Source organism: Leucopleurus acutus (assembly GCF_964270905.1).
Source record: "Leucopleurus acutus genome assembly, chromosome: 5".
Lineage (NCBI taxonomy): Eukaryota > Metazoa > Chordata > Mammalia > Artiodactyla > Delphinidae > Leucopleurus > Leucopleurus acutus.
This window is the reverse complement of record NC_139147.1, coordinates 70976801-70997664: the sequence shown is the minus strand read 5'-3', so window position 1 is coordinate 70997664 and position 20864 is coordinate 70976801. Positions and strand designations below refer to the sequence as shown.

General features: G+C 42.1%; 1 protein-coding gene across 5 annotated transcripts in view; it reads left to right on the top strand.

Annotated features, from left to right (window-relative positions):
• Positions 1 to 20864, top strand: part of ZNF148 (zinc finger protein 148) — a 181022-nt gene that overhangs the window by 35131 nt on the left and 125027 nt on the right. For 3 of the 5 annotated variants that reach the window (XM_082839601.1, XM_082839598.1, XM_082839602.1), the window contains exon 1: positions 15696 to 15877. The exons of 1 other annotated variant lie outside the window; for it this stretch is intronic. The gene's annotated coding sequence lies outside the window, so the exon portion shown is untranslated. Of the gene's footprint in view, positions 1 to 15695; positions 15878 to 16471; positions 16747 to 20864 lie in introns of those variants that run through there. One more of the 5 variants, XM_082839600.1, reaches the window with a different exon arrangement.

The window sequence follows — 20864 nt, the reverse complement described above, 5'->3', positions numbered from 1 at the left end:
TCCTATTACTCACACTTGTTGCACAGAATGGCAGAGGAGCATTTTATAATATTAAACAATAATATTATTTAAAATTATATATCCTATTATTTAATATAGCCTATTATTTTAAATTTGTATGTATGTAGGTCTAGACATAACATCTGTGAAGCTATGAAGATAAGCAATTCTTTTTTTTCTTTTTTTTTTGGTGTGGTACGCGGGCCTCTCACTGCTGTGGCCTCTCCCGTTGTGGAGCACAGGCTCCGGACGCGCAGGCTCAGCGGCCGTGGCTCACAGGCCCAGCCGCTCCTCGGCATGTGGGATCTTCCCGGACCGGGGCACAAACCCGTGTCCCCTGCATCGGCAGGCGGACTCTCAACCACTGCGCCACCAGGGAAGCCCAATAACCAATTCTTTACATTGGCAACCAGATGGACTGTGGTAAATTGTTTGCAAAGATAGCTGCCAGTAATGCTTCCCATCCCTGTCCACTCATGGCATTTCTCCCATCAAGAAGTGGAGTCCATTTCTCTCCACTTGAATCTGGAATGACCTTATGGCTTGCTTTGACCAATAGAAAGTGGCAGAAGTGACTATGTCCGTTCAGGGCTTAGGCCTTAGGCCCGGCAGCTTCTGCTTTCCTATTGGGATCCAGCCACCATGTAAGGAAGCCACCTTCCTTCAGACTACTGAATGATGAGAAACCATGTGGAGAGAGAAGTCCCAGTCTCCAAGCCACCCCCTCACAGCCCCAGGCATGTGCATGAGGTCCCCCTCCAGTTCCAGCTGCGCCTCCACATGACTGCAGTCCCATGAAGAGCTCAGGAGAGACTAGGAGAAGAACCAGCCAGCCAGTCCACAGAATGGTGAGAGATGAGAGCTCGTTACTTTAAGCCGCTAAGTTTTGAGATGATTGGTTATGTAGCAAGAAATAATGAAAACATGAATATTGCTAGAGTTGCTAATAGTTTCATCCTTATAAAAATATTTAATAAGATTTAAATTGTCAAAAAATTAAAACTTTCAACTTCAAGTAGTTTTGGTTTAAATTGTTGATATTCATTCATAGTAATTTGTATTTTGCTTTTCAATTTTAATAGTTTTGAATAGAAGAAAAAGAATTTTTAGAAATGTACATGAAAAGCAATTAAAAAATTTTTTACATTTCTTTGATTTACATTTTAATGAAAATTTATTAAAAATTTTGGGTACTTTGAATACAGTTACATTTACTGTTTAACCCTTTGAATCACTACTGTCAATTGCATACAAGTTATGTGAAAATCTTCATTATAACAACATTATTGAAAATTTTGCTAAAATGAAGGCATGAAAAATAAATTTCATAAAGGAACAATAATTTATGAATTACGTATATATTTTATGACTCATCCCAACTGCTGACCCATCAACAGACCTCCCAAATCATCAGCCATTTTGCCAGCCTTCAGGCATATAAAAACCATCTCTTTATAAACATTTTTAAAAATTTTGTCATTATGAAGATATATTTGTCATGGTAAAGGGAGACAGTGTATTTTATTTAAAAATAAGTCAGTTTGATTTATAACTTTTAAATATTTAGGTCCAGGTTATGTGCACTCTTGCCCCAGGCCCTGCAAATGTTAGGGGCAGGCTTCTCTGCCATGACCTTCCCTTCCACCATCTGAGGTATATGTTCATTTGCCTACTAGATAGCTCCACCTGTTTGCCTATTAGAACTTCAGAATCAGCTTGTCCAAAACTGTCACCTTTCTCTACAAAACTTCCTCCCTCTTTTCGTGATTTCTCTGTCACTCAAGCTAGAAAGTCATCCTGGATTTCTTCACCCAGTTACTCTCCCTTAACTTGCTAAATAATTCTCTAATCTGTCCTCTTCTCTCATCTTTATCACACCTACCCCAGTTTGGGCCCTGAGGGGCGGTATCATCTGGAGCAGTGCTTCTCAAACTTCAGAGTTATCTGGAGGGCATGGCATGTTAAAGCACAGATCACTGGACCCCACCCCCAGAATTTCTGATTCACTTGGTCTGGGGTGGGACATGATAATTTGCGTTTCTAACGAGTTCCTCGGTGACGCTGATGCTGCTGGGCTACACTTTGAGACCCACGGGCCTAGGGGTTGATTCTAAATTTTGCTCCTCTTATTTACTATGTGAACTTGGGCAAGTTACTTAGTTTTTCTAGGCCTGTTTCCTGGTGTATAGCATGGTATAAAAGTCTTACGGTAATAATAAACACTTAAAATAATCCTGGACAAGTAAGACCTTATGAATGATAGTTACTGTTGAGGCCCTCATCATCTTTCTCCTGGAATCACTGCTGGTCTTCTCCATCCCTTATAAAACCATCTGAGTGATTCGTCTCTCTCTCTCGGCCCACAGTCTCTTCCTTTCTATCGATGCCTACCCAATAACATTTCAACACATTCAAATCTCTTCCAATTTTTAAAAAACCCACAATCTGGCTTTGACGCCATTCTTTCCTCCTGCCATCCTATCTCTATCCTTTCCTTCGTATCTAAGCATTTGAAAGAATTGTCTAGGATAGCTGTCTCGACTTCTTCCAGTCCATCAGAGTCCACAGACTCCTAAGCCAGCTCTCTCTAAAATAACACATGGCTTCCCAGGAGATTGCCAACTCTCCTGGACACTTGATCACGCTACAACATTTAGTACTGCTGACACATCTTCTGTAGGAGGCAGTTTCGAAAATGGATCCCAGGGATCTCCACCTCCTGGTATTCGCTCCCTTTTGCGATCCTCTCCCCTTGTGTGTGGGCTGAGCCTAGTACCTTTCTTCTAAAGAACAGAATAAGACACAAGTGAGATGGGATGACATGGCACTTCTGAGATTAAGTTATAAGAGACTTGCTTGCACTTTTCCTCGGAGTCTTCTTGCATGTTTGTTCTGTTGACACAAGCTCCCAAGTTGCGAGGTGCCCTAGGGAGAGACCCCCATGAGAAGGACCCAAGGCCCTCATCCTAACAGCTCTTGGAAAACTGAATCCTGCTAACAACTGGACAGTTTTCTAACAGTTTGGAAGAGGATTACTTCCCAGTCAACCCTACAGATGAGACCACAGCCTTGGCTAACAGCTTGATTACAGCCTTGTAAGATACCCTGAAACAGAGGCCCTAGCTAAGCAGCGTACAGCTGACCCCCAGGAAGAGTGAGATAATAAATGTGCTTTGGTTTAAGCCACTATGTTTTGGGGTAAGTGTTACACAGCAATAGATAACTAGTATATCTTCCTTCTTAAAACCAGTTTCCTGGGTTGGGACTTCCCTGGTGGTGCAGTGGTTAGGACTCTGCGCTCCCAGTGCAGGGGGCCTGGATTTGATCCCTGGTCAGGGAACTAGATCTCACATGCATGCCGCAACTAAGAGCCTGTATGCCACAACTAAGACCCAGTGCAACCAACCAACCAAATAAATAAATAAATATTTTTAAAAAAAATTTTTTTTCCATGGACTTCCACAACCCCCAGTTTTCCTCCTAGCTCCCTATCTCCTCATCCTCTCTCTCCTTCATTGGCTCTTCTGACTTTTCAGCTCTTACCTCCTGCTGTTTCTCAAGGTTCTTCCTTCTCTACATTTTTCTCTCCAGTGTCACCCATTCAAATGCTGTCTATAATCCAGGGACTCTCAAATTTATACCTCTGGCTCTTTTGAGTGCCAGGCCCATGTGTGCAACTGCTTAAAGGTTATTCGCACCTGGATGTTGGTCTCACAGACTTAGTATGTCTGAAACGGAACTTGTTATTTCTCACCAAATCTCTCATCCTCCTAAGATTTAAGCCTCAGTGAGCATCCACCCAGTTGCTCATACCAGAAACCTGAGAGTCATCTTTCATTTTCTTTAGTCAGATATTTTTTGGAGCCCCTACAATGTGCTAAGCAGCACTCTAGGCTCAAGAAGAGTTTACAATCTTGTGAGGAGAGAGACAATGAAAATAATAAATAAATTTTATGTATGTTATATATATTTTTATATATTATATACACAACAATAAATGCTATCAAGGAAAAACTGAGCAGGCAGAGCATTGAATGTCATGGAAAGTGAATTGTAGTATCAGATGGGGTGGTCAGAATAGACCTCATGAAGGAAGCGAGGACTGTGCTATATGAATAAATATTTGGGGGAAGAACATTTCAGGAAGAGGGACAGCTAGTTCAAAGGCCTTGCTTGACCAGGAACTTAATTGGGTGGTTTGAGGAACAGCAAGGTGGTCAGTGTGGCTTGAACAGAAAGAACCAGGGGGAGATTATTAGAGATGAGGTCAGAGAGGTACCCAAGCCTAGATCATGTGCAGCCTTACCGGCCATTGTAAGGATTTTGAGTTTTACTCTGAGTATAACAGAACAACGGGAGGGTTTGGAGTGGAGAAATCATACAGTCACTCTGATTAGTATATTTAGAATAGGCTGTAGGGAAATCATTCTTCTTCTTTTTATCTCTTGGCCCCCAAATCTTTTTATTTTTCTCACTAAGCCCCTTTTATTTTATCTCTTAAATATATCTTGAATCCATCCAACCTCTCTTAATTTTTGTTGTCACTACCTGAGTCAAACCAACAACTCCCCTTATTCACTCAATCAACTAATACTTGTTGAGAAGCTACTATGTTCCAGGCACCATTCCTATTCTCGGTGCTCGGGACAGAGCAGTGAAAAAACAGCCTGTGTGGAGCTTACATTTCTCCCTTGGATTTATAGCTTTTAAAAACTAGCCATCCCTCAAATTGTCTTATGTATATATTTGGTTACGTGTTCATTGTATCCTCTCCTCACCAATGTGTAAATCTTGTGAGATCAGGGACATTTTCTGTTTTGTTCACCAACTATATTTTCAGTGCCTAGAACAGCACTTTTCAAATAAGATGTGCTCAATAAATACCAGTTGAACGAATGAACAAACTACTGCAACACCTCTTAACTGGTCTATTTCCAGTAGCTTTTAAACTTTCTTTGAACTCGACTCACAGGAAGAAAACCATTTTACACTGTAATTCAGTGAAGACACACACATGTATACATGAACATAATATATTTAAAAGTATTGATAGTGTGAAGCTGTCTGATATTATTCATTCTATCCTATTATGTTTCATTAAAAAAAAACCCTGCCAGTTACAACTTTAAATTTGATTTCATAATCCTCTAATGGAATTTAATCAGAAGTTTGACAAACACTGCCCTGATGCATTCTCCACAACCAGAGTGTTGTGTCTAACTCAGAAGTCATGTCCTGTTACTTCCCTGCATAAAATCATTCAAAGGCAATCTGTTGGTCTCAGGCATTTCTCGCAAACGTCAGTCTTATGGTTGTTCATGTACCAGTGATAATATGACATATATAAAAATTTGTGTGAATTGAATCACTTTTGTCCCTCAGCCTTACCTTGAGCAATAATGTAATAGAATATGTTGGATACATGCGTTATATATTTTCTAATGCATATAAAATTCATTAGCTACCAAAAGAAGAAACACTGGATAGCACACCATCTAAAATCTTCTTGCTCACCACCCAGCCACACTGGGGAATCCTGCTCTCGGGATAAAGGTCAGATGCCTCAGCTTAGCCCACGAGGCACTCTGGAGCTGCTGGTGCTTTCTGCTGCAGTCTCGTTTCTTTTTTTTTTTAACCGCTTCCTGCACTCATTCATTCTGAATGACTGGCTGGTCCCCAGAACGCACCAAGCTCTCTCTGGCTCTAGGACTCTTTACCCGCCATCTCCTTCCTCTGCCCAGGACTCCACCAGAACCCCAGCCTACCTCCTTTCAGGTCTTGGCTTCAGTCTCATGTTGGGAAGAGAAAGCTTCCCTGGCGGTGGGGCTGAGCTGTGTCCTCCCAGGAGGCTGTGCTTATCCTGTCTAGACTGTATCATTCTCAAGTGAAGCAGCTTCTTCATGTGTTTTACTCCAACTGAAGGCGGTGAGCTCCTTTTCGAGGGCTGGGGGAAGAGTATTTTATTTACCATAGTATTTTTAGTATTTACTATAATACCAAATATTCAAGAGTGATTTGGTCGATGAATAGAAAAACAAATATATGGATTTCTCAAGGAAATGAATATCACTAACACTTAGCACATTGCCCGATACATGCTAGGCATTCAAAAAATATTGTTGGGCTTCCTTGGTGGCGCAGTGATTGAGAGTCTGCCTGCCGATGCAGGGGACACGGGTTCGTGCCCCGGTCCGGGAAGATCCCACATGCCGCGGAGCGGCTGGGCACGTGAGCCATGGCCGCTGAGCCTGCGCGTCCGGAGCCTGTGCTCCCGCAACGGGAGAGGCCACAACAGTGATAGGCCCGCGTACCGCAAAAAAAAAAAAAAAAAAAAAAAAATTGTTGAGTGATTGAAAGAAGTAAAGGCTGCTCCTCACTCTAGTGACATTACCTTTTTAAATGATTATTTGAGAGGTGGTCTTAGATTCGAATGGCTTTGCTCTATGTGACATTATTCTCTCCTCTCTGCCCAGGAAGAGGTCAGAAATGAGGTCAAAATGTCTATCTGTGGCCTAAGAGATTTTTGGGTCCCTCGATAAACAAGCTTGCTGTGATAGAGGGCAGGCAGAGTGTCAGGGAAGCTGCAGCACAGTGGGGATATATACCTGTATGCTTTTCTCTTAGTGCAAAGTAGCTATAGAGTAAATATTAAACATTTGAATTAATATTTAAATCCAAGGACTTCCCTAGTGGTTCAGTGGGTAAGACTCCACGCTCCCAATGCAGGGGGGCCAGGATCAGTTGCTGGTTGGGGAACTAGATCCCACATGCATGCCACAACTAAGAGTCTGCATGCCACAACTAAAGATCCCGCAGGCCGCAAAGAAGACCTGGCACAACCAAAAAATAAATAAATAAATCCATGCTTCATGTAGGTTTTCAGTGCATTTAATGCTATTTTACTATATATCCAATTTTGATGCCATTACCCCCCTTTTCTGAGATTCTAGAATACAGCCTATGCAATTTTTACAGACTGAACAGTACCAATGTTTCTTACAACAATGTGTGCCGTAGGGATATATAATAAAGGTTTTACAGAAACTAAATTATACTCAAAGACTTTTATTTTTCTCTTTTGTAATAGCCCTACTATTTGGCATCTTGGGGAATGCAATATTTGGTATAAGTGGAGTTTCCAAATATCGATGTTTAATCTTGTAAACACCAAAACATTAAAAAACAAAAACGATGGGAACTTTTCCAATATATTGCACACTTCTCGATCTTTTTTAAAAAAATGCCCCCGGGGCTTCCCTGGTGGCGCAGTGGTTGAGAGTCCGCCTGCCGATGCAGGGGACACGGGTTCGTGGCCCGGTCCGGGAAGATCCCACATACTGTGGAGAGGCTGGGACTGTGAGCCATGGCCGCTGGGCCTGCGCGTCCGGAGCCTGTGCTCCGCAATGGGAGAGGCCACGGCAGTGAGAGGCCCGCGTACCGCAAAAAAAAAAAAAAAAAAAAAAGCCCCCGATATGGTTCTGTGTTGACCTGAGGCTCTTCCCATGGACACCAGTTATTTGAATGTCATATCAGTCTGTGCTAGAGGTCAGGGGAACACACATGCAGACTCAGATGATATGGGCCCTGAGGCCAATTGGGCTATCACTTTAATGGTGACCTTGAAACTTATTTTCTTACAAACAAAACTATACCCCAAGTCAGCTGATTTCTGAGCTGTCCCCTTCCCCCTTTTTTCATAAGGGAAGAAGATAGCTTATGTAGCTATATAATCTTCTTTGGGAAAGCGTAAAATGGTTGTGTTTATGAAATATCAATTAGCAAATGAAAAGGTAAAACAGCCTGTTCCCACAAGAAAATTATCCACTTTATCACTGATGCTATCATTTCTGTCTGCTACCCCTGCCATAGATCACTTTCACCTAATTTTCAACTTGTATTTTTCTCTGCAGCTTTATTTGTTCACATTTTGTTCATGGAGTATGGATGATTATTCTGCCATCATTTCAAGATGTGTGTGTGTGTGTGTGCGTGTGCGTATGTGTGCGTTGGAAAGAATTTGCTTCGAAGCTTACACATTTTTTAATTACCAGGAGATAAATGCCTCTCTAAATGTGAAAGACCTGCATCATGTTTGACATTTGTATAGAATTTCCCATGTAAGTTTTTAGATGTACGAACAAGGTGGAAAGTATGGTTTCGGTATCGGAATGATATGTGTGTTCCATCAGTGAGGGAACCCAAAGTACTTTCTGGCTACCTCTATGTTATCACAGCATATTATGCTGAAATTATCTCACTTTTTATCGCTCTCCTCTATTAAAGAGCTTCACCTGAGCTTAGACCACATCCTAGCCTTCTTTGAATCCCAGCAGTTGTGCTCTTATGTAGCTGCATAATCTTCAGGAAAATGTAAAATTGCCTTTATGAAAAATCACTTTGAGAATGAAAAGGGAACACAGCCTCCCCCAGCTCTCCATTCTCGTGTTCTTGTGCATCTTGACCTTTCTCCCATGTCTTCCCCTGAATCCCTCCAAACCATAGTTATCTCACAGCTGATGAACTTTAGTGCAACCCAGGATCTCTTTTATCTCTTTTGCTGAGCCTTGCAAGTGGGCTTTTAATCAATGTTTACCCTGCACATTGGCATGTAGGAAGACGGTCATTTTGGGGGAAACTCCTTCATTGTGTTGATCTCCACAGCTGTTTAGCAACAGGGTAGTTTTAAGATTCTCCGGTAAGGCTGGAATTCTGACATGCTTTTAAAATTTAAATTATAAAAAATAGTAAAAACGAGAAAAAAAAATCATCTCCACATTATATCGCACTATCTGGCAATAAGCTAATGTATGAAATCTTTGAAAGGTCGAGAATGATAAAAATTTCCATTTGCCATTCTTTCTATTTTAAGGAAACTCACAGTTTTAATACATATAACAGTAGTTAACTTGTCTTCATTCTGCTTAAACTTTGGGAAAGAAGAGGTAGAAACTTGATTTGCTGGTATTTGCTGAGTAGAAAATAGCAAGCGTCTTTACAATAGATCAGTTTTATCAGCCTTATAAATAAAATTATTCAGGTAAAGATTATTCTTAGAAATAAATTCTCTGAATAATGTTACATATCTTTTTCTGCAGCTTAGTTGTTTTTTTTTCTGGCTCTATCATATACCCTCTTTATTCCCCATGCTAGACATTCTCCAAGATATTTTTCCACTTAAATCATTTTTCTGTACTTGAATAATTTCTATCTTGTCCCTTCCCTCAATCTACTTGTAGGAACTGATTTTTTGCCCCTATTGAATTTTATTTTTAGGAAATTTGGTTCAGCACCATCTATAAATGCTTTTTAATAGTAAGAATAACAACAACAATAATATCTATAACACATAGAACATTTAACTATGTGCCAGATATTATTCTAAATAATTTACATGTATTAACATTTAATATTCTTAACCACTCTAAGAGCAAGTTACTATTATTAGTCTCATTTCCTAGATGGGGTACTTGACAGCACAGAGAAGTTAAGTAACTAAGGTTGCAAAACTAGTAAGTGGTAGAGATAGGATTCAAACCCAGGAGGATTTAGTTTAACCACAAGGCTAACCTTTAGGTCCTGATAAGGTTTTATCCTCATAATGTTGCTTCATTTTATTTTTTCCTTTCCCACTGATATCATTCTGGCCCAAGACGTTATTTTCATCCATCACCGTGTTCTTGCACCTCTTGACTTTCACTCATGATTTCCCTGGGATCCCTCCAAACAATAGTTATCTCACAGCTAATGAACTTTAGTGCAACCCAGTACCTTCCTCAGGCTCCTGAGAGGTGGAGGGCTGCTTGTCTCCCTAAACTCAAGAATTATTTTGTAAACTTAATATCCAAAGTAGGAGTGAATAGGTCATTCATTAGCTTTAGCTTTATTACACAGCTTAATTTAAGTATAATTAATACCAAGAACTGCACATATTATGTGTACAATTTGATGAGTTTGGACATATGCAAACCCCAGTGATACTATCACCACTGTTAAGGCAAGAGGCATCCAGACTTTACTTTTGTGTACGTTTCTCTCTCTCTCTCTCTCTCTCTCTGGTAAGAACATTTAACATGAGATTTGTCAGGAAAACAAATTTTGAAGTGCACAATACCATATTGTCAACTACAGGCACTATGTTGTATAGCAGATATCTAGAACTTATCTATCTTGCATAACTGAAAACTTATACCCATTAAATAGCAATACCCCATTTCCCCTGCCCCCCACTCCTCCAGCCTCTAGTAACCACTATTGTATTCTCTGCTTCTATGGGTTTGACTATATTGGATACCTCATACAAGTAGAATCATGCAGTGTTTGTCTTTCTCTCTTGGGCTTACTTCACTTAGCACGATGTCCTCCAGGTTCATCCATGTTGTTACAAATGGCAAGATTTCCTTCCTTTTAAAGGCTGAATAAGGACTTCTCTGGTGGCACAGTGGTTAAGAATCTGCCCGCCAATGCAGGGGACACGGGTTCGAGCCCTGGTCTGGGAAGATCCCACATGCCGTGGAGCAGCTAAGCCTGTGCACCACAACTACTGAGCCTGCGCTCTAGAGCCTGCGAGCCACAACTACTGAGCCCATGTGCCACAACTACTGAAGCCCATGTGCCTAGAGCCTGTGTTCCACAACAAGAGAGGTCACTGCAACGAGAAGCCTGCACACCACAACAAATAGTAGCCCTGCTCTCTGCAACTAGAGAAAAGACCACGTGCAGCAACGAAGACCCAATGCAGCCAAAAATAATAGTAATAATAATAAAATAAATTTATAAAAAAATAAAGGCTCAATAAGATTCCATTGTATGGTAAAGAAGATGTGGCACATATATACAATGGAATATTACTCAGCCATAAAAAGGAACAAAATTGAGTTATTTGTAATGAGGTGAATGGACCTAGAGTCTGTCATACAGAGTGAAGTAAGTCAAAAGAGAAAAGCAAATACCATATGCTAATGCACATATATGGAAACTAAAAAAATGGTACTGGTGAACCTAGTGGCAGGGCAGGAATAAAGATGTAGATGTAGAGAATGGACTTGAGGACACGGGGGTGGGAGGGAAGGGGAGGCTGGGATGAAGTGAGAGAGTAGCATGGACATATATACACTATCAAATGTAAAATGGAAGGGTAGTGGGAAGCTGCTGCACAGCACGGGGAGATCAGCTTGGTGTTTTGAGACGACCTAGAGGTGTGGGATAGGGAGGTTGGGAGGGAGGCTCCAGAGGGAGGAGATATGGGGATATATGTATACATATAGCTGATTCACTTTGTTGTACAGCAGAAACTAACACAACATTGTAAAGCAATTATAATCCAATAAAGATTGAAAAAAAAGAAAGATTCCATTGTATGTATATACCACATATTCTTTATCTGTTCATCTGTTGATGGATGCTTGAGTTGTGTCCACATTTTGGTCATTAGTTTTAGAATATATCAGTGATCTGGAAGTGCCCTTCAGATCTGAAGCAGAAACTGAGGGAGAGGTATCCTACGAAAAGATGGCCCACAGGAACAGGAAAAGCCATGTTTCTCTGGGTGGAGTGGGAATGACAAGATATAGTGGATCAGGCTCCTGTGGACCTATCTCTGACAAGTCTATGAATTTAGAGCTTTGCAAAAAAGCCAAGTTTCTCTTTAAGGTAGAGGCAGCCTTGACAAATGGCTCATCCTGCAGGCAACCACATGGGAAGAGAATATAGTACTTCCCCATCCTCCTGAGCCTGAAAAGTCCAGGAAGCTTGGAAGATGGTTAATACAGGAGGTTCTGAAGACCTGGTGAAGTCTTTGGGGACGAGAGATTGGAAGTACATTCCTCTCCTAAAGAAGCCAGAGGGCCAAGACTGAAGAGAACTCATTCCAGAGCCAGATGAGAGGAAAGAAGCCCTGGAGATCCCACCAGTTGGAGCAGGGGTGCCAGCCTTCCACAGGTTAGGCCTAATCAGATAAGATAGACTGGTGGCTGTAGGCTGAATCTGACCCACAGACATGTTTTATCTAATATGCTTTCCTGTTTTACAGAAATTTAAATGTTACTTGTCAACATTAATATTAGGGAGAGCTCACCCCAAAGTTCAGATTCCTGATTTCTCTTGATTTCCTGTTCTTCACATTCTCACTTGGAAATGAGTAATGTCTACGCCCTTTAGACTGGCTTGAGCCGCCTGGCTCTTTACTGTCCCTTTCACTGTCAGTTATCTTTATATCTGAACTGCTTCACCTATTTATGTTACCTGCTTGGCTTGTTAGGCATTTAAGTTTGCCACCTGTGCACTGCATCCTGAGCAGCTTATGTGTACCACTTCCCAAAAGAAATTTCTACACCTGCTTAACAGATGTTTCCTGGAGCCGTCTCAAAAAGGGTGTCAAAAAAAGACATAAGCTATATGTACTTAATATTTCAAGAAACTTTATAACTTGAGTTGTAAAGTTATAGCTTGTAAAGCAAGAGTTGTGTTTCTCTGCAGTGATATGTAATGAAATCCTTCAACAAAAGGGGCCTGTGAGCTTGTTTAAAAACACACATGGAAAGTAGGAGTTAGAGAGATAGCATGCAACCTATGCAGGAACCAGCTATGGGGAGAGACAACCTCTTTTTAAAAGGGAGAGAACCACAATGAGACACCACTACATTATTAAAATAGCTAACATAAAAAAGAGTGATAATGCCAAGTGCTGGTGAGGATGGGGAGAAACTGGATCTCTCATACATTGTTGGTGGGAATGTAAAGTGATATAGCCACTCTGGAAAAGTTTGTCAGTTTCTTCAGAAATTAAATATGCATTTACCATATGACCCGTCAATCATAATCTTAGGTATCTATTCCAGAGAAATGAAAATTTAAGTTCACACAAAAACCTGTACACAAATTTTCATAGCAGTTTTATTTGTAATAGTAAAAAGATTGGAAACAACCCATACGTACCTCACCTGGGGAATGGATGAACAAATCTTGGTACATCCATACAATGGAATACTGCTCAGCAATCAAAAGGAATGACTGTTTGATACCTGTCACAACAGGGATGGGACTCAAGGGCATTATGTTTAGGTAAAAACATCGAAAGTTTACATGCTCTATGATTCCATTTATATAACATTCTTGAAATGACGAAACTACAGAAATGAAAAACAGATTAGTGCTTACTATGGGGCAAGGATAGAGTAGGGGGGTTAGAAGCGGAGGTAGATTTGTGAATACAAAAAGGTAGGTGGCATGAGGGAGTTTTTTTGTGATGATGGAACAGTTTCATATCCTGGTTGTAGTGGTTACACAAATGATACCTGGAATAAAATTTCACGTGCACACACACACAAGTGTTTTTTAAAAAATGGTAAAAACTAAGTTCTGTAGTCTAGTTAACGATAATGTATCATTGTCAATTTCCTGGTTTTGATATCTTACTAAAACTTTATAAGATATTGCCATGGGGGGAAACTGGATGAAGGGTAAATGGGATTCTGTACTATTTTTGCAATTTCTTGTGAATCTTTATTTCAAAATAAAAATTAAAAAAAATAAAGGAAAGGAAAGTAGGCTGAATGCCTAGGACTGGTGTTGGGGAGGTGAGCAAGAGGAGCATGAAGGAGGCAAACTGGGCCTGAGAAATATTCCAGAAGTTTAACCTACCAAAGGCTTAAACTTGCTCCCAGTCATCACTTCTGCTGTCACTACCTCTTTAGTGCTCTTTATTCTGACCATGTTGAGACAGTTGTTCCTCTGTTGTTTCTTAGTTATGGTGCTGAGCAGAGAACTAGATCTATTCCTGATGATAAACCAATCAACCTCAGCCCACTGGGTGTAATCTCCAGGACTTCAACCCTTTTCAGTTATTAGTTTTCTTATTACCTAATATTCAGAGTCTGCCTCTTTGCTGTCAGAGGTGTTTGTTTTTTTTTTAACATCTGAATTTGATGCCATTGCAGATGCTAGAAGTTGCCAGAAGGCTGTCCTCCAGATAACTGTCATCTTTCCCTTGCTCTAGCTTGTATCAATGTTTTGTTGCAATTAGCATTCAGAATATGCACTGTCTTTTTTTTTTTTTTTTTTTTTTGCGGTACACGGGCCTTTCACTGTTGTGGCCTCTCCCGTTGCGGACCGAGCACAGGCTCCGGATGCGCAGGCCCAGCGGCCATGGCTCACGGGCCCAGCCGCTCCGCGGCATGTGGGATCTTCCCGGACCGGGGCACGAACCCGCGTCCCCTGCATCGGCAGGCGGACTCTCAACCACTGCGCCACCAGGGAAGCCCCTGCACTGTCATCTTATTAAAATTTATATTTTTTAATGGAGAAAGCACATGGAGAGGTGATTGTGGAGCTGTAGTTTACCCTTGCTCTTCTTGGTTACCCGTGGCTAAATTAAGTTGACCCTCTGGGTTTCTTCTATTTCTAAACAGGCATCACAATTTACTAAGGTTAATGCCTGGGGGAACATTAACCTTGCAGACACTAACCTAATTCAGTGCCATCACAAGTGCATAATGCAGGAATTTGGAGTTTTGCCAAAAAGCACAATTCAAATGAAGATTCAGTTGGCAAGGGGTGGAAAGGTGGGTGTGGATAAGGGAAGAACTCCAGAAATGGTTATATAGATATTTTAATGCCTTTCCTTTCCCTCGCCTCTCAGAGGTTATGTTTAAGTATTGCAGAGAGATGCTAAATAAATCTTCAGACTATTATGAAGAAATCTTAATGAAGGTGTTCATCCCATGGTACGTTTCTGATGCTCATAATCACTCAACATTCACTGAGCATCTATGTTCCATGGCTGACCTTGTGCTAGGGTGCGGACACAAAGATGAGTAATTGTAAGCCATCGCAGTATGCATAAGCACCTCAGGGCGCCCAATAAATGTTAGTTGAATGAAGGCACCATTAAGGAGGTCACGGTTTGGCTAAGGTCACTTAAAGGGCCTCCAAGTGTTGAGACATTAATTGTTCAATTCCAGTTCCACATAGACCATAACCATGTCTTTTGCCATACAGACCGAGGAGGTTTGGGCCCCAGGTGAAGTGAGGGGGAAATACCATGTAAGATCTTGCGCAACAGGGTCCAGGGCCGGATCTTGATCTTTCTCTATGCTCACACCCTGCACATGGTTGCAGACACTTAACCGGGTTTGCTAGTTTCAAGAGCACTGTGTTGCCGCTTCCGGAAAAGGTAGCATTTGGGCTGGTGGTGGTCAACGACTGGAGGTCGCAGGGGAGAGGACTGGGGAAGAGAGGAGAAACGAAAAAGCCAAAAGATTCTGAAAGATAGCCTTTCACTTAGGTTCCCTCCTGCCCCTTCCTTTGCCCCGAGCCTGAAATGCACCCGGCCACCGAGTCCTCCACTTCTCAGAGCGATAAGCACTGATTAAAGCTGAAGGCGGACCCCCGTCTCATAGACATTTCCTCAGTTCTGGTCTTTTTCAAATTGCTTTCCTCCCAGCCCCAGCCCGAAGGGACCCCGCGGCTCAGGGCCAGCTTCCCCGGCCACACTCAGCTGTTGACACGCAGGCGCCGGAATCGAAGCCACGCTGGGTCTTCCCAGCCTGGTCGCCGGCCCATGGAGAGTCGGCGCCGCCGAGAGCTTCCCCTTGTGCGGGGCTTCCCACAATGCACCGCGGCGGCAGTGGCGGCGACCGCGGCGGCGCTCTAGCCGCGGCATGTCTGCGTCTCTACTGCTCTGGGAGGAGGAAGAGAAGGAGGAAGAGGAGGAGGAGGAGGGGGAGGAAGAGGAGAAAGGCGCAGGGGTGGGAGCTGTTGCCGAAGCTGCCACAGCAAAAGTTCTCCCCCCTCCCCCCTTCCCCTCCTCTTAAGGCCCCTAGAAAGGTTGAAGCTGCCGCCGCCTGCAGTCGGTGACCGCGCGACTCGGCACCCGCCCGCGGTAAAGCGCTCGGCCTGGCAGGCCCGGGCCCGGGGGAGGGAGGGGGAGGGGGCGGCGGGCGGGGGGAGCGCGCGGCGGTAACGGCCTGACCCGGGGGGAGCGGGCCGTGGCGAGGCCGAGGGTGGCCAGGGGACCGGCCGAGGCCGAGGGAAACGCAGGAGCTGGCTGGGGGACGGGAGGAAGCAGGGCGCGGATGGTGGGTTGGGGGGTTGAGAAAGGATAATGACGGGGGTGGCTGAAGCGAGAAGGCGGCTTCCGAGGCCTGAGGGGGGTGTCAGAGGTAGGGAAGGAGGTGGGATGGTTGCACGGGGTGGCCAGAGGGTGCTGGGTGTGGGTGTGAAAAGCTTAGGAAGACACCAGGTCTCTGATCACCGTGCCTGGTGCAGTGCTTTATGCACCGCAGGCCTCAGTCACTGTTGCTGCCTGAATGTGTTCTTTGGGAGAAGGGAAGGGCAGGGGTTGGAGAAAAGAGAATCCTTGCAGGAAACGTAGTGGGAGCGTGCACTAGGAGAGAGGCCGGAGGGAAAGATGCCGGGTAGGTGGAGGAATGCAGGGGGTGGCTGTGGAGGAGTCTTGAGGATTCTGGGGGGGTGTTCATTGTGCAGATACATTAGGTATTTCGTTGTGGAAAGAACTGAAGCGTTTCTAAGGAAAGAAAAGAAGGGATATAAGGAGTTTCCCTGAATAGAAAGGGTAGGTTTGAAGCAAGAGGGAGTGCTAAATACTGGAGAATATGAAGAGAATGCATGATAGAATAGACAGATGTAGCAGAATTAATAAGTGTTGGCCCAAGGACTAAAGAGTTATTCCAGATGGGCCAGGATGGCCTAGTTCCGAACCTGTTTGGGCTCTTCTGTAGATGACATTCGGTAAGTGCGGGTACCGGCAGTGGTTGGGGTCACTGATAATTAGACCTTAGGCTGTCGTTTGGTCTGAGACATTTTAGACCTGCACGAGTGAATATGAGAATCTCTAAAGCAGACCTTAAGAAAATGCCTGGCCTACAGGGATTCTCTAGGCCATGGAGTTTAGATTTTAGCAATTTTGAAATATTATCACTTACCAGAGGCTGGGTGAACTCTATGCTGGCAGATGCTGGAATGGAAATTACTTGACTTGGCGGTTTTCTTCACTGCCCAGCTTATCTGGTCCAAGAGAACTGTTGCCATATTATGCAGCTTGGGTTGCAGTACACAGGGTTATAATTAATGGTGGGGAGAATCCATGCTTGGTGGCCCTTCTTTGGAGACTTGATTTGTAGCTCAGGTTAGTCTGACTGGATTGGTTCCATAACCCTGGGGCTGGTGGGAGATCTTTTGCCATTCGCTATTCCTGAATGGATACTCTCGCTGAGGCATGGTGGTATTGAAGAATATACATCAGCCTACAAAGTGTGGGCCTGCAGAATGGAGGATTAGGATATCTGTTTTGGTCTTAAGTTGCAAGGAGGTCAGGACTGGTTGTTTTGAGGTCTAGGAGAACCTGAAGAGACTGGATGATTCTAGAGCCAGGTTGGAGGGAGTACTAGCATTTCCCTATCAGGAAATGTACCCAGGCTGTTGGATTTGCTGAGCTCACACCAGACTGGATTTTGAAGAGGGAACTCTGGGCTAGAACCATACCCTTAAAATGTATCTGAAAATTAGTCACCTTTTATATTATTAAGAAAGACTATATACACATTACGTTGTTATGTTAATTAATTAAACTGAAGAGAGGGTAGTATGAAAAACCCTTTTATGGATATAGAGGGTGGAGGGATTAAAGGCGAAGACAGAAATTTGGGGGAGGGATGGGAAAATTCAATCATTCATTCTTTCAGCAAATAACTCTAAAGGAGAATAATTTAGCATTTGAGTAGATAGGGGCTTTTATTAAAATTTTTCTTATAGAAATAATCCAGGATTATTTTTAAAAGATTTGGAAAACTTTCCATGTCAGTACATTTGGAGTTATTCGTTCTTTTTAAGGGCTTCAATATATTACATAGTAGCATGTACCCATTTTTATTGTCATCATAGTATGAAGAGGTCTGTTTTCCTCCCCCTCTTTGGCACTGTATATTATCAGTTCTTTTAATTTTTGTAAGTTTAATGAATTTAAATAAAGTATATCATTATTTTTCTCTCCTTTAAATTATATGAAATGATACATGTACATAATTTAAAAAATTGTCCTGAGGGAGCTTATAATGAAAAGCAATAACCCCTGTCTCACCTGTCCATTGCAGTCCCACTTTCCAGAGACTACTTTTAATCATTAATTTTTATAATTCTTATCATGCTTTTCTCTAGGTCTCCAAGTAATATGCATGTACTCTTATTTCTTGATTGATCAAAATGATGTTAAAAGAGGAGTCAAGAGACTTCTTACTATGAGTGGAAAGGATTTGTGTCACTGTCATTATACCTTTTCTCCTATTCAAACTTTGATAGTTACTATTTTAGCTTTTTAATTTGATGTCTTTATATCTTTAATATTCTTAAAGAAAAACATTTAAAATTAGACTGGAAATACTGGGTGATATGATTAAGGGAAGTTTGATGGATGGACCTTTAGGAAAGACTAGGTTGTAGGAAATAGCATCTTTGCACCGTAAGTGTTGCTGGTTAGAGATGAGAAGTTGCTTGGCAGTGATAGTTGTTCATCTTGGAAGTAGTTACCAGGTCAACTGTGCAGAATTCTTTGACAGTCTTCAGGAGAGTTTCAGTGTGGGGAGTCTGGGAATGGATTAAAATGATCCTTGATTGTTCTTTCCAGGCTTCTGTGGCAATTCTTATGTTAAGGAAGGAATGGATTGGTATGAATATGTGTTTCTTCTTTGGGGAGGAGAGAGGGAGGGATGGGGAAATTTGATAAGAGGGAGAGAAGGATGAGGGACAGGGTATGATGGAGATGGTGATAATTTTGTGGGAGGCTGAAGAAAAGGTAAAGAATTCTGAGAACATTTGGATATGGTTGACTGTGAAGGAGATTTTTACAGTGGTGAGACAGATTTGTGGCAGTCTTTAAGGAAATTAGCATATTTAAGTCACTAATAAGTTGGGAATATGGTGGAAAAGAGCATGCTGCTCATGTATTATGATAGATTCATAAAATATTGGTTTTTGAAATTTGGTATGAGGTACAACGTCCCTGAGTCAGGGTGACAGATATTGGGAGTATAGAAAGAAAGATGTTGCTCCTCTTTTCAAGAGTCTTGTTTAAGTAACCCCACCTCTTGAGAATCTTCCTTACTTTGAATAAGAACAGCATTCACATGTTGATTATACAGTGCTAAATCTTATATTAGTTTATGAGAATTATTTCTCTTTGTTTTACAAAGGTAGCTAGATTGTAACCTGCTCTAGAGCTGAGACTTTCCTTAATCTCTGGGGAAACTCACAACAGCTTGTTTTTTTTTTTTTCAATTAATTAATTAATTAATTTTTGGCTGTGTTGGGTCTTTGTTGCTGCGTGTGGGCTTTCTGTAGTTGTGGTGAGCGGGGGGCTACTCTTCCTTGTGGTGCTCAGCCTCTCGCATTGTGATGGCTCCTCTTGTTGCGGAGCGTGGGCTCTAGGCTCATGGGCTTCAGTAGTTGTGGCACATGGGCTCAGTAGTTGTGGCGCATGGGCTTAGTTGCTCCGTGGCATGTGGGATCTTCCTGGACCAGAGATCGAACCCGTGTCCCCTGCATTGGCAGGCGGATTCTTAACCACTGCGCCACCGGGGAAGTCCCAGCTTGATTCCTAAGTGCTTACTAAGTACTTGTTGAATGCTTGATAGAAAGTAGTGTTCACCATTACTGATGGTGGTGGGACTGTGTGAAATTGCTGAGCACTATGGAGGTATTGCAGACAAAATTGTGTGTGTGTGTGTGTGTGTGTGTGTGTGTGTGTGTGAGATAGCGAAGGACAAAGGGAAATCTGACTGGGGAAGGCCTTTAGATATAAGGGAAGGCAGAATGGATTAGAATGGAACTGGAACTATCCTGCAGAAACACCTAATGGGTGGGACCAAAGGTTCTCTTCTAATCTGAGGCTAGTTTAATCTGAGTAAATCTGGTCTGGAGCTGGGGGCTGGTTTAATTTGGATTTTACCTTAGGCCTAAATGACTGTTTAGAGATCTTTAGCTATTTTAAGAATCTGTCTGATTTAATTTGTTTTTAGAATAATAAAAAAGTGTTAGATGAAGTTTCTTCCCTCAAGGAACTTATGGTATTTTTATTCTTTTAGGGAAGACATTTGTGAAGTAATTCTGTAACAGTGTAAGATTTCAGAAAATTGATTTTTTTCTTTTTTCCCACAGTTCCCTGGCTCTCCCACAGTCTGCGTTTTCCCCACAATTCTCCATTCTTTCCTAAAATTCCCTGTCCCTTCCACTATTCTTTTTCCTCCCAGAATCTGCATCTCTTACAATTCCGCATGTATCCCAAAATTCCCTTTCTTGCCACTCTTATCACAATTACCCCTTCTTTCACAAAATTACCCCTTCTTTTACAAAATTACCCATTCTTTCTCCAAATTCCCTATTATATTCCAGTTCTTTCCCTCCCACAATTGTTTCTCTCCCACATTCCTCCCATCTCTCCCACAATCCTCCATTCTCTCCCACAATCCTCAGTTCTCTCCCACAATCCTCAGTTCTTTCAGAAAATTGATTTTTTAAAACAAGTATCAAAAGTATACAGTACCTCCAAATGAGGATTTTTGTATTTTGGTAGTCACTTTCAGTACTAGTATTCAAAACATTTTTCGAACACCTTTTCTGATTTATCGTCTAGCACATTATATACAGTTTACTTATATATTGAGTACCTATTGTGTGCTCTTGAGGGGAGGGAGTCTATAAAGGTGAGTAAAACATGGTCCCTATTCTCTAGGAGTTCATAATCCCTCTAGGATGGCACAGTTACAAGTAATGCAAGGCATAGTGTTATTCTGAATGGTCTCATTGGTGACAAATCTTTTTAGTTTGAAAGATTTGATTTTTAGAAATGTTGAAGA